The sequence below is a fragment of the Anabrus simplex genome, chromosome 5, assembly GCF_040414725.1.
Source record: "Anabrus simplex isolate iqAnaSimp1 chromosome 5, ASM4041472v1, whole genome shotgun sequence".
In the NCBI taxonomy this organism is placed as follows: Eukaryota; Metazoa; Arthropoda; class Insecta; order Orthoptera; family Tettigoniidae; genus Anabrus; species Anabrus simplex.
The window spans coordinates 338380048-338392583 of record NC_090269.1 but is presented as its reverse complement, the minus strand read 5'-3'; the positions used below and the strand labels follow the sequence as shown (position 1 = coordinate 338392583).

Genomic DNA, 12536 nt, shown 5'->3' with positions numbered 1-12536 from the left:
AATAATAATAATCATCATCATCATCGTATGGCCTCAGCTAGCATGTGCAGGTATCAGTTTATAAATTTCATTATAATGGTCTGTATCGACTCTAATTCAACTTTGATTTGGAGGTAGTTTCTGCCTTTCAATTCCTGTTTATTATTTTATATTGATACATAACTAACACTAAAAATATGTGTATCCTAGGACAAGTTTTGTTTCTGTTTGAAGACATCTTCAGCTAAAAGCATACAAAAAATGACACAGACAATAAAAAATGCATTAAAGCAACTTCAAAATCCTTAAAAACCTGTTTAACACTGATAATATACTTGTTTGTTTACTTCTGGTTGTGAAGTGTTTTTGTCCTTTGTAGGTGATAGTAGATGATGTTCAGTCTTAATTAGATGCTTCTAATACGCAATTTGTATCTCCTTGAGCTCTAAATGGAACAGTCTAATTTCTATTGGCAGGGTGAAACTCCTCTATACCTCGGTTGAATTTAGGTATAATGTGTTGTATTTTCTATTTTTAATAATATCTCAAATACCAAAAGATGAACAAACTGAAATTATGTACGATGTAAAGAAAAATCTTCCAGAACTTTTCAAAAATCAGAAGTCAAATACATCCCCCAATTTCCCAGCCAAGTAATTAACTAAAACAATTAAAAACAACTTGATAATTACTGATGCAGATAAAGGCAATCTCTCAATCATTATGCACAAAAAGATTATATATTAAAAAAAAACAATTTCCAACAACACTTTCATTAGTCAACAAAGATTTCACAAATGCTATACAAAAGAAACTCGATTATTAAAAAACTTGCATTTCATTCTTAGTGTTTTTGAAATATCTAAGTTGAACAACATGAATCCCAGATTACCAGTTGCTAGAGCTCTACCCAAAATACAAAGGTTGATCAAATATAAACAGGATTTTTGTTCCTGAACATCAACAATTGGTAGGACTGGCCCTGTGCTTCTGCTATGCTTAGACTGTACCGTTAGGAGTGGGGAGATCATGCTGTTAGATATTTCCCGCCGTTTCGTCAGTAACACTCACGATGGCGGTGCAACAGGTGCACCCCACTACTGAACAACGCATAATTATAAAATATCTTGCTCGTGAAGGAGTTACAGCGGCGGAAATTTGCCAGAGATTGACTGCACAGTTCATTGATCAAACGTGGTCAAGGACACGTTTTTACCTGGCATAAAAAGTTCAAGGAAGTACGAGAACGTGTGGAAAATCAACAACACAATTGCCGTCCTTGGACCAGCGTTACTGATGGAAACATTCATGCTGATTATTGCTGATTAATTTTTTGCGTGAGCGACGCACAATCAGTGCTGCTTACTGCTGTGATCTGTTGAATAAGGCGAGGTTTGCATATCGCCGCAAAAGATGAGACCTGTTACCCTCCCTTTTAACAGAAGAGAGCACATAATACAAGATACATATAAAACACGTAATTATTTGATAATGTTAAATAACAAACCTTAAAGAACATCAGCCGATGATAAACCAGGAAAACATTTTACTTTTTACCAACACGTGGCTTCGCAGGATAACCAACATGACAACTAGAGAAAGGAAGTACGGGAAGCAGGCCGGGAAACCCTACAGAGGACGAGATCTTACGTGACGTTGTAGGGAAAGAAACGTGAGAACATTAACCCTTTGTCTAATTTACTCAACATATAGAATAGAACCAAGGTATGAAGTGCACAAGGTAAAATAACATAATAAATTTTTTTTAAAAAATCGAACCACGAGGTTCCTATCAGTGTTTCTTCAGGAAAGTGAATATTTACACAAAATTACAATAACATTTAAATAAGTGAGCATGATTTCGATGTTGAAATTTACAATGAAAATTTAAAGGGCACAATGACCTAATTACAAACATCATATAAGGCAAGTTGAAAAATGTTGCAAGGGAAGGAAACAAATTTAGCGCAGGGGCCTATAGAGAAGCAGTCCTCTCCTAATACACATCAGTGAGGGACGCAAAGCTCAACAGGTGTGCACTGAATTGATACGGAATTACTGGAGGCAACTCGGAAGAAAAAAATTAAAGTTTACATATTCACAAAAGGTTAATAAAAGGAATTCCCTCCAAAATAAAGGATATGCCTAGCTGACGAACTACGGCATTACAAAATCAAAAGCGGTGGAAACCAGGATCTAAGGCAAACTCCGAACAAATGAATTTACGTTTTAATTTAACACTTGAGAACAGAAAACATGCTTACCCTGCGATGGCTGGAGCCGGTGAGCAGACCACCTTACAAGGTGCGTCCGATCGTTACGACGTACGAAAACCAAAGACGCTGAACAGAGCCTTGCTCTTGTTAAGGAGCCAAAAGGCCGGAAATTGGGAAATACTCAAACAGCCAATCAGGGAAGCTACCTATGTTTCGATCCGAAGTTTCACCAATACAAATTAGTGTTATTTTCACCAACAGAATTACAGCACCATATATGGGAATGTGGGAAATTCATTCTAGAGGTTTCGATTGCGAAACTCAGCGATTTTGTGATCGAAGCCTCCACGTGGCACTACAGGGTGATACAAAAAATGGGTTACAAACCAACATATTACTGGAGATCTCCAATATCAATGTCAATGATTAAGTAAATAATTGTCTCTTCAGTGAGTCCTGAAAATACTTTAAAATACAACTTCATCAGAAATAAAACACACAAATTTTACATAATTTTTACAACAACAAAAATTTTAGTTGAATTCTTCAAAAATGTCAGTTCCTTAGTTTCTTTTGTCAAATCAAAAATGATTCCGCCGACTATCAACTCACCACCGGTGACAAGACCAACCGATTCCTCCATGACAATGCGCGGCCCCATACTGCAGCTCTGTCTCCAAGCTACAGGAAATGCACTGGATTACACTTGATCATCCTCCTTACAGCCCAGACTTAATGCCCTGCAATTTCCATTTGTTTGGACTGCTTAAAGAAGCTCTAGGAGGGCAACGATTTGAAGATTACAAGAGTGTGGAAGACTTCGTGCGCAATTGGCTGGTGACACAACCCTGTTCTTTTTACGATGAGGGCATCAAAAAGCTGCCCATGTGTTGGGACAAATGCATTTCCAAAGCAGGAAACTACGTGGAAAAATAAATTGTAATTGCTTTGTGTTTTTCAATAAATTAATTTAAATAAAAAATAAAATCCTGTTTATATTTTATCTCCCCCTTGTACCTTAAACTGACATTCCCATTGTAATATTCCTAACTCCTTTACTTACTATCCAAACATACTTATCTGAATAAAATTGAAGTATATGAAAATTAATATTCATTAAATAAATTACACAGTCGTTGGACCTTGTACTCGCACTTGGTTCTTACCTGCTTACTTACACATACGTTATTTAATGGGCGCCAGCTACAACTCAGTGCAGCAATAATAGAATGAGAATCTTGAATATCTCTAGGGTGTGGGGTAATAAGACTTTTGACAACATACCATATAAGTTCTGGGAAAAGGAGATTGGCGTTCGGTTTCCCCATTAAATTTGAGGTTATCTAATTCTGTCATTGAAATGAAATGCTAAATTAATTTAATAGAACAAAATATATTCTTGGAATAATTTCAATAAAATAGTGAGGACTGCTGCGATTAAAATAGATGAGAATATGAAATTATGACATTGCAACTGAAAGAAACTAGGCATGAATTTGAATTCTTCTTGACCGGACATTTAACAATTTATTCGAAATATATCCCTCACTGGTTCACTTGACTGTACCTTCAACACTTTGAGTGTAATTACGATGTATTCCTTAGATCTGGTGTTTACTGTAGATGTGTCACGCCTAATTTGGTGATTTATCCATGTGACTGCTTCTTCTCCATATCCTGTGACTTCTTGGTAAGTCTGCACGGTATGACTTCATTGCAAGTGTCTCCTTCTGTGACTCCATCACTGTTCACCATCCACTTTACTTCTTCTCTCTTCACCTTCCGTTTAACTGATGACTCCCATTGACTGACTGAGGCCACTCCATCTCGTTCACTCTCCGACCAACTGTGACCTCTGCTTCCAATTGAATAATGACTGACGCTAAAATATGCAGCCACCTTTTATAGATGTTGGTTGACACCTCGCGACAAATATTACACCCTATGGCAAAATCCCCCACGGCACCCAGTAGGTATCACCAAGAACGCGAGCTCAGCGCTAAATACGCACGATTACGTAGCGATGACTTAGCAGTAACGCCAGCAGTATTGCACAGTGTAGCAATGTCATATCCAACATCTGATATCTAGCGACTCTCACTGTACGTGTTTTTAGTGTTAATCTACACACACATATATGCATACATTTAACTACAATCACGCAAGCGACAAGCATTGCTGAATGGAATTGAATAATAATTATAATACAATAATAGTAATCTCACAGATAAAATAATAATAGTACAGACACAATAATAATAATAATAATAATAATAATACAGATACCCGTGTGGGGATTTACCGGTTACCTCGATCGGGCGCGTCCTATTGGAAGTGGGGAAGCTCGCTGGCTCTGCCGCCAGCAGAGTCAGAGGGTAGTAGGGAAATAAAATACCACCGTGAAAAAAAAACTGGTCCCTTGCCAGGGTTACGGCGAAGACTGGTAAATGACCAGAAGCCAGAAAACATCTTGAGGCAACCTCTAGGGCTAACAACCCTAGTTGTAAAAGGATGGGTACCCGTCCAAAGCAAAGTCAAGTCAAAAAGCATGATGGCACAACATTTCAAGAAACATACCCCAGGGGGTAAATCTTCGGATAAATCCCTCGTCGTGAAAGCCACGGCGCACGAGTCTCGTTCGGATTCTGGGAGAGACTCGACATCATGCAAGAGACGAGTCGGAGCGTCTCGGTGTACCCCGAAGAGTCAAAAACTCAGGCCAAAATCTAAAACCTTTCTAGCAACTTTCAACATAAATTCACTTACACAAACTGGCAAGCTGAAAACCCTCACCAAAGCTCTTCACGAAAATCAGATATCCATAATGGCCCTACAGGAAACAAGGTACCCAGATGAAGAGATTTTTGAATCCGAAGGCTACCGATTTTTCAAGAGCAAAGCGCAAAAAGGAATCCTCAATGGAGCTGTGATGCTTGGAACCGCGTTTGCTGTTAGAACCAAGATCCTTAAATCGGTTGCAAATTTCGAACCTGTGAGTGACAGATTGTCCATACTCACAATTAAATGCGCGAACAAAACCTACGCCCTAGTTAACGCACATGCTCCTACAAACGATAAGAACAAGTCTGATCCAGACGAAGTTGATAATTTCTGGGACCTACTGGATGAAAAATTAAACAAAATCCCCAAACACCATGTCAAGCTTCTTTTGGGTGACTTCAATGCCCAACTAGGTCGTGAACAGAAGTACAAGAAAGTTATAGGAAATTACCCTGCTCACAAAAGAACCAATCCCAACGGCAAAAGACTGGTGTCCATTTGCGAAAATCACAACCTGCAGGTCATGTCGACCCACTTTCGCCATCTACCCAGAAAGCAAATGACTTGGCGTTCTCCCGTCCAAGCTCTCGAAGAGTTCCAAATTGATCATGTTGCAATCTCCAGGAGAAACAGCCCTGAGATTATGAATGTCAAGGTAAAGAAAGGCATCAATGTGGCCTCAGATCATTATATGTCTCTTATCAAATTCAAACCAATTCCCGCAAACACAAGGAAGACAACCAAACAGATCACACGCTTCGACAATGATAAACTTCGGCAAAGGGTCGAGAAGTTCCAGGAGAAGGCTAGACCAAATGACTGTGACTTTAACAACGCCAAAAGTCTCCTTTTTGAGGCCGCCAAAGACGTTGCAGAAATCAAGAGAAGCAAAAAGCATGCCTGGTGGAATGGTGCCTGCGAATCAGTCCTCCAAGAAAGACTCAATGCGTGGAAACAGTACTACTCTACAAAATCAGAAAATGATTGGGAAACCTACAAAACCCAACGTGCCCAAGCAGCTAGGGTGTTCAGAACTGAGAAACGTAAATACGAAAAATCTCTCATTGAAAAGATAGAACAAAACTTTAGGAAGAATGAAAGCAGAGAGTACTACAGAGCCTTCAAACGCAAACTCACTGGCTATAAACCACCATCTCTATGCTTTGAGCGAAAGGACGGCTCACTGGCGACGTCAAATGAAGAAAATTGCAGCATTCTGGCAGACTACTTCAAGAATTTACTTAATTGCTCTAAACCGCAAAGCCCCATTGAAACCAAGGAACCCTTACTCAGGTACCCAGATTCCAGACCACCCGACAGAGTTGAAATCAAGCGCCACATTGCCCGTCTCAAAAATAACAAAGCGCCGGGGGAAGACTCAGTAGTAGCAGAACTATGGAAATATGCCCCAGAGGAATCACTTGATATCTTGCAAAAGCAAATAGAAGAAATTTGGAACAAGGAGACCCTACCCGAAGATTGGAAAATAGCTTTGATCCATCCATTACACAAAAAAGGCAGCATGAAGAACATCAACAACTACAGAGGAATATCTTTGCTACTCGTGACTTACAAAATTCTATCACTTGCCATCCTGGAGCGTTTGGAAGCACAAGTCGAACATCAAATAGGTGAATACCAAGGAGGGTTCAGAAAAGGTTGCTCAACAGCTGAACAGATCCAAAATCTCAAAACGATCATCAGATATTGTGCACTAAGGTCCAAGCAGTATGTGTCTGTCTTTGTGGACTTTAAGAAAGCGTACGACTCCATTGACCGGGAAGTCCTGCTAAACATCTTAAATGAATTTGGAGTTGATTTGAAACTGCTGGCATTAATTAGAGCCACCCTGACCGATACAAAATCCAAGGTGAAGTTCCACGGATGTCTCTCGCATTCCTTTGACATCAAAACAGGAGTCCGACAAGGTGATGGGCTATCCCCGATACTCTTCAACTGTGTTCTTGAAAAGATCATCAGAACCTGGCGGGTGAGATTACAGGAAACCAACTACAGTCCATTGAGAATAGGAACCAAATCTAAGGGGATCGCAACAGACTGCTTAGCATTTGCCGATGATATTGCTGTTCTCTCAAACGACATAGAAACCGCTAGAGCTCAAGTTGAAATTTTAAAGGAAATTGCCGAACAAACTGGTTTGCAGATATCGTTTGAGAAAACAGAAGTAATGACTAACATCAAAGAGGCTCCACCAAAACTCCATACAAAATACGGGGACATCACCCAAGTAGACAAATTCAAATACCTGGGTGAGATCATCATGAAAAATGGACTGGACAAAGAAGCACTTCAGGAGCGAGTACGCAAACTGGAAATAGCCTACCAAACATCCCACACAATCTACAACAAAAAATGCCTTTCCCAAAACACCAAGATACGTCACTATGAAACAGTTCTGAAGCCAGTAGTTCTATATGCAGCCGAAACCCTGTCTCTAAATGCCAACAAAGGACTCTTTGAAGAACTGGAGAAAAGAGAACGCAAAATTGTGAGAGGAGTCTTGGGATCAAAGTACAGAAGTGGAGTCCATCAAAAGAGATCCAACAAGGAAGTCTACAGCAAAATAGAGAAAATTACTGATACAATTAGAAAAAGACGGGCACGATTTTACGGTCATCTGAAAAGAATGGACGGAAGAAAGTTAACTAAAGAAATATTTCACTTTTTTGATTTAAACCCCAAAACCACAATTCCCTGGTTTAGAAATACCAAAGAAGACCTTCAAATGCTACATATCTCAGCTGAAGACGCCCTTAACAGAGATCTCTTCCGCAAGAAAATATTGACGAACGGGCTAAACCGAGACGAGCAACCGAAGAGAAGACACGGTGCCCCTTGGACAGAGGAGCGTAAGCAGGCCCACTCACAAAGAATGAGGGGAAATTTGGGCTCTAAAGAAGGCCAAGTTCAGTGTCAAATGCAACAAGACTTAACGTGGTCCTTGATGGCCCCAGCGAATTATATATATATAATACAGATATCACCTTGTAACGGGATTTGAACCGTTACACCATAAGAGCAATAATTAGCTTTAGAAAGGGTTCTGCTTTAAAAAACATAACAATTTATCTACATTTTTTACGAAACACTGCATGTCTAAAGTAAGACATAAATAAAAACCTCAATAGAATTTTGCAATGCCACAAAAAACATTAAAATGAAACCATCTTACACTATAAATCCATGTATTTTCACTAATATGTATTCCAATATCCCAGTTTCAGAAACACTGAGTATAATTAGGAAAAATTTAATGCAAAAGAGCAAACTAAGGTACCAGGAAATAGATGAACTTATGACCACCCTCGACCTCACTCTTAATATGTATTTAACAATATATCAGCAATAAAAGGGACTCCCATTGGGAGCACCAGCATTTGGATTCTTGCAGAAATTTACAGAAATATCTAGAAGAATACAAAATACTAAATAATACCAAATATATGGAATCCCTTGTGGTCGGGGGACATAGACGAAATATACACCCATGGTATCCGCTGCCTGTCTTAAGAGGCGACCAAGGGATGATCGAATTAGAACCATGAAACTACTTGTAATTAGTACCATCATGCGGGGAACACCATGGATCGCCTTTACTTGTTAGTAGTACCACTGTATTAGGTACACAATAAGTTTGTGATTAGTAGCAACAGAATGTGAATCAGAGTGGAATTTACAGTACCCGTGATTAGTACCACTACATGCAGAACACCACGGGCTTACATTGTCTGTAATTAGTACCATTATGTGTGGAACACCACGGATCTGGGCATTACCTGTGATTAGTACCACTATATGAGTGACACCGTGGGTCTGCTTTGCCTATGATTAGTAAACAGTATGTGAGGAACACCACGAGTTAGTACGAGTCCCTGTGATTAGAGTACCTATGTGAGGAACACTAGGTTTGCTTTGCCTGTAAGTGGCGCCGCATTGTGAGAAACACCATAGGTCTGCGTTACATGCGCGTGTTACATTACCTGTGAGTAGTACCAAAATGTGTGGAATACTGCGAGTCTACGCTGCTTTTGATTAGTACCGTAACATGACATATACTACGGTTCTACTTTACTAGCGGTAAGTACCATTGTGAGGGGACGTTAATCTGAATTTTAGACCCCTTTAGACAACAAGCATCATCGATTCAGGATTGTGCTTTAGAAGCAGTCTCTTGGTCAGTAATACTACTGCTTTACGATAGTTTCTGGGAAAGTGGGGCATTGTGGGTTTGGTCCACTGATTGTTTTAAATTCATATCCATCCATTCATTCTTAATCATCACGTTTTTTAATTCTGGTCAGTGCATAATTTTGAACTTTTAAATTGACATTACATTTCATCTTATTTCGTACCATTAGGGGCCGATGACCTAGATGTTAGGCCCCTTTAAACAAGTATCATCAAATATGTGGATGACACATTTTTGGTAATAGAGCAACAAATTATCAACAGCACTGATATGTTAGGACAAATAAATAAGTTAGATCCACTTATAAAGTTCACACTGGAAACTGAAAACAACAAAAAAAACTTAATTTCTTATACCTAACAAGAGAAAGGCAAAACAAAAACTTATCCCACTCAGTATACAGAAAATAAATCCAAACCCTCAACACCATAAGGAAGGATTCTTACCACCCAGAAATGCACAAAAAGAGTTCATTTCTAAGTATGCACAATAGAGCATACATTATTTCCCTTTAAAAAAAAAGGACTTAAAAAAAAAAAGACCTCCAAAAAGAAATAAATGTCGTACACAAAATTGCAATCACCAACAGATATTCAAAATCGTACAGTGACAGTTTATCAAGCAGAAAAAACCCCCCTCAGAAACAACTTAAAAAAGATCAAAAGAATAATAATAAGAACTTTGCCACTTTTAATTATAACAACAAAAACATCTATCAGATCAACATTTTTAAGAGGCTTAATTTCAAAATAGTGTTCCACACAAGCAACACTGACAATTATCGTACAACCACCACACCATTATGCAAAAATAACAGATACTTGAATTCTCGAATATAAAGGCTAAAATGCGCGCAATGTGAAACATATGTCGGAAAAATGGGAAGTAACTTTTTAATTCAATACTAGAACCATATAAAAGTAGAAAAACGACAGATAATCAGCCATGAGCTCACAGAAAGACTCAAACCATAAATTCACTACAATAGAGGAAGACCTAACAGTTTTACATACCATAAGGAAAGGAAACCGAATGAACATTTCCAAATTAATTTACATAGAAATAGATCAGAAACAAAACCGTAATTTCAACATCATTGAGATCGCAGATAACATAAACATGCTTGTAAAGGAAATTTCAAACATAGATTCACGAAGAAATGGAGCTGAAAAACCCACAAACCCCCACCAAACACAAGTTCCATCCACCACAATACCATCCCTGCCTACTGGTTTGCTGCTCGACGCGAACACTCAACTAGCGGACAGCATATGAACAGGAGCCATTGGAACCAGTGGGGAGGTTAGTACTTGAAACATTTTAATAACCCCAGTATCATTTCAGCAAGCTTTCTTCGACTTAATATAACCCCTTTTTCTCTTTTCAGACTCCTCAGTATAATTTTATTGACAGATAATACAACACATTATACCTAAATTCAACCAAAAAAAGTACAGAAATGTTTCCCCTGCCAATAGAAATTAGACTGTTCCATTTAGAACTCAAAACAGATACAAATCATGTATTAGAAGTATTTAATTAAGACTGAACCTCGTATTATATCACGTACTACGGACAAAAACACTTTACCTGAAGTAGTAGTAGTCGTCCCCCAGGAAGACCCACATTATCACCAGAGCATGATGTAACAAAGTTAGAGTGAACAAGCCAGCTGGCACAATGTCGGTGTCAACATATTGTGCAACATGGTGCTACTATGTGCACCAGTGGGGAGAGGAGAACCACATTGAGGAGTACTTTATTAATATGTTATAACATTCAAGCAGTTATTGTAAAATTTTACACAGGTTTAACATAAATGGTTTTACACTTCTCAGTGATATTAATCCATTCATAAATTTTTTTTTTTTAAAGGTGTGATTTGATAGAATCTGATGTTCTTTCAAGAATGAAACATGTCATTGTAATTTAATTAAGACCGAGCTCAATAGCTGCAGTCGCTTAAGTGCGGCCAGTATCCAGTATTTGGGAGATAGTGGTTCAAACCCCATTGTCGGCAGCCCTGAAAATGGTTTTCCGTGGTTTCCCATTTTCACACCAGGCTGTACCTTCATTAAGGCCACGGCCGCTTCCTTCCCACTCCTAGCCCTTTCCTGTCCCATCGTCGCTGTAAGACCTATCTGTGTCGGTGCGACGTAAAACAACTAGCAAAAAAAAAAAAAAAAAAAAATTAAGTTGTTCCTCTTTCAGGTTTAATCCAATATTGTATGTTCCCTTTTTCAGGTATTTTCTAATTTTATTTATTCATAAATTAGTTTTGACAAACTGAAGAACATAAGTTTTAAATTAACTGAAAAGAAATAGCTTCCACTATAACAAAATTCCAATTTTTCAGTCAGACCTTTTCTGTTTAGTGACACATTCCATGGCATATAAGGCTTTTAGGCAGATGACTTGTGTAGTAAAGCTTCATATAGGTTGACAGGCATTGCTTCTTGTAGGTGTTCTGAGTCAGTCGATACATCAGTTCTGCCTTGTTAACCCTGCTGCTTTCTCTGACAAGTTTGTTTCAGTCCAGTTTCGGAGGTACTTAAGTTTCTCCACTTGTTTGATTTTACTCTGTTCTAGTGGCATGTCTCTGTTAGCCTCTTTGATGCTGGTAAAGTACTTTTTCTCCAGTGACCCTGGAAGTCCTACTTTGGCTACCTGTCTTCTGAGACACTTGACCTGGATCACTGCCATTTCCAGAGATTACAATCAATGCCACGTCAGCTCTTCCCTCTTGCGACCCAGGTAGACCCCACTGTGTACTCTCAAGATGATCAGTTCCTTGCACATTTCTCTCTCAACTTTCTAGGATGCAGTTGAAGATGAGTGGAGAAGTCGGTCACCTTGTCTGACCCCTGTTTTGATCTTGAAAGTTTCCAAGATCTTGCCTCTGAATTGAGCCAGTTAGGGCTCGTAGGAGTAGTCTGAGTTTCGTTGTCTAGTTCTGGTTCCTCGAGAATTTTACAAATCAACAAACGTAACTACCAAGTTGTGGCTTCTGGTCTTGGAGTAGGCTAGTACTGTTTAAAGGTTAGAGAATTTGCTTTGTAGAGGATTAGCTCTTCCTGCAGATTCCCTGGTATTCCTCCAGTTGACTGTCCAGTTGATTCAATGCCCGTGTTGGATGGTAGATATTAACTTCTCCTTTTTCCAGGTGTTCTGAATTATCTCAGAGAACATAGTTCACTGCATTGCTGGTGGCTCACTTCCAGAGTTTGGCCACAGTAGAGTCCTTTATGCCTTGTTCTTGAGAAGATAGATGATTTTGACCAACTTGTTCCACTGAAGGAGGTAGGCAGCCTAGGTTTGGTGTTGTTTACTGGTAGTCAAATTCTTCACTG

At 39.0% G+C, this 12536-nt stretch overlaps 1 protein-coding gene across 6 annotated transcripts in view; it reads left to right on the top strand.

Annotated features, from left to right (window-relative positions):
- The window catches only part of LOC136874078 (uncharacterized), a 309462-nt gene that overhangs the window by 236832 nt on the left and 60094 nt on the right, over positions 1-12536 (top strand). The window lies entirely within an intron of this gene.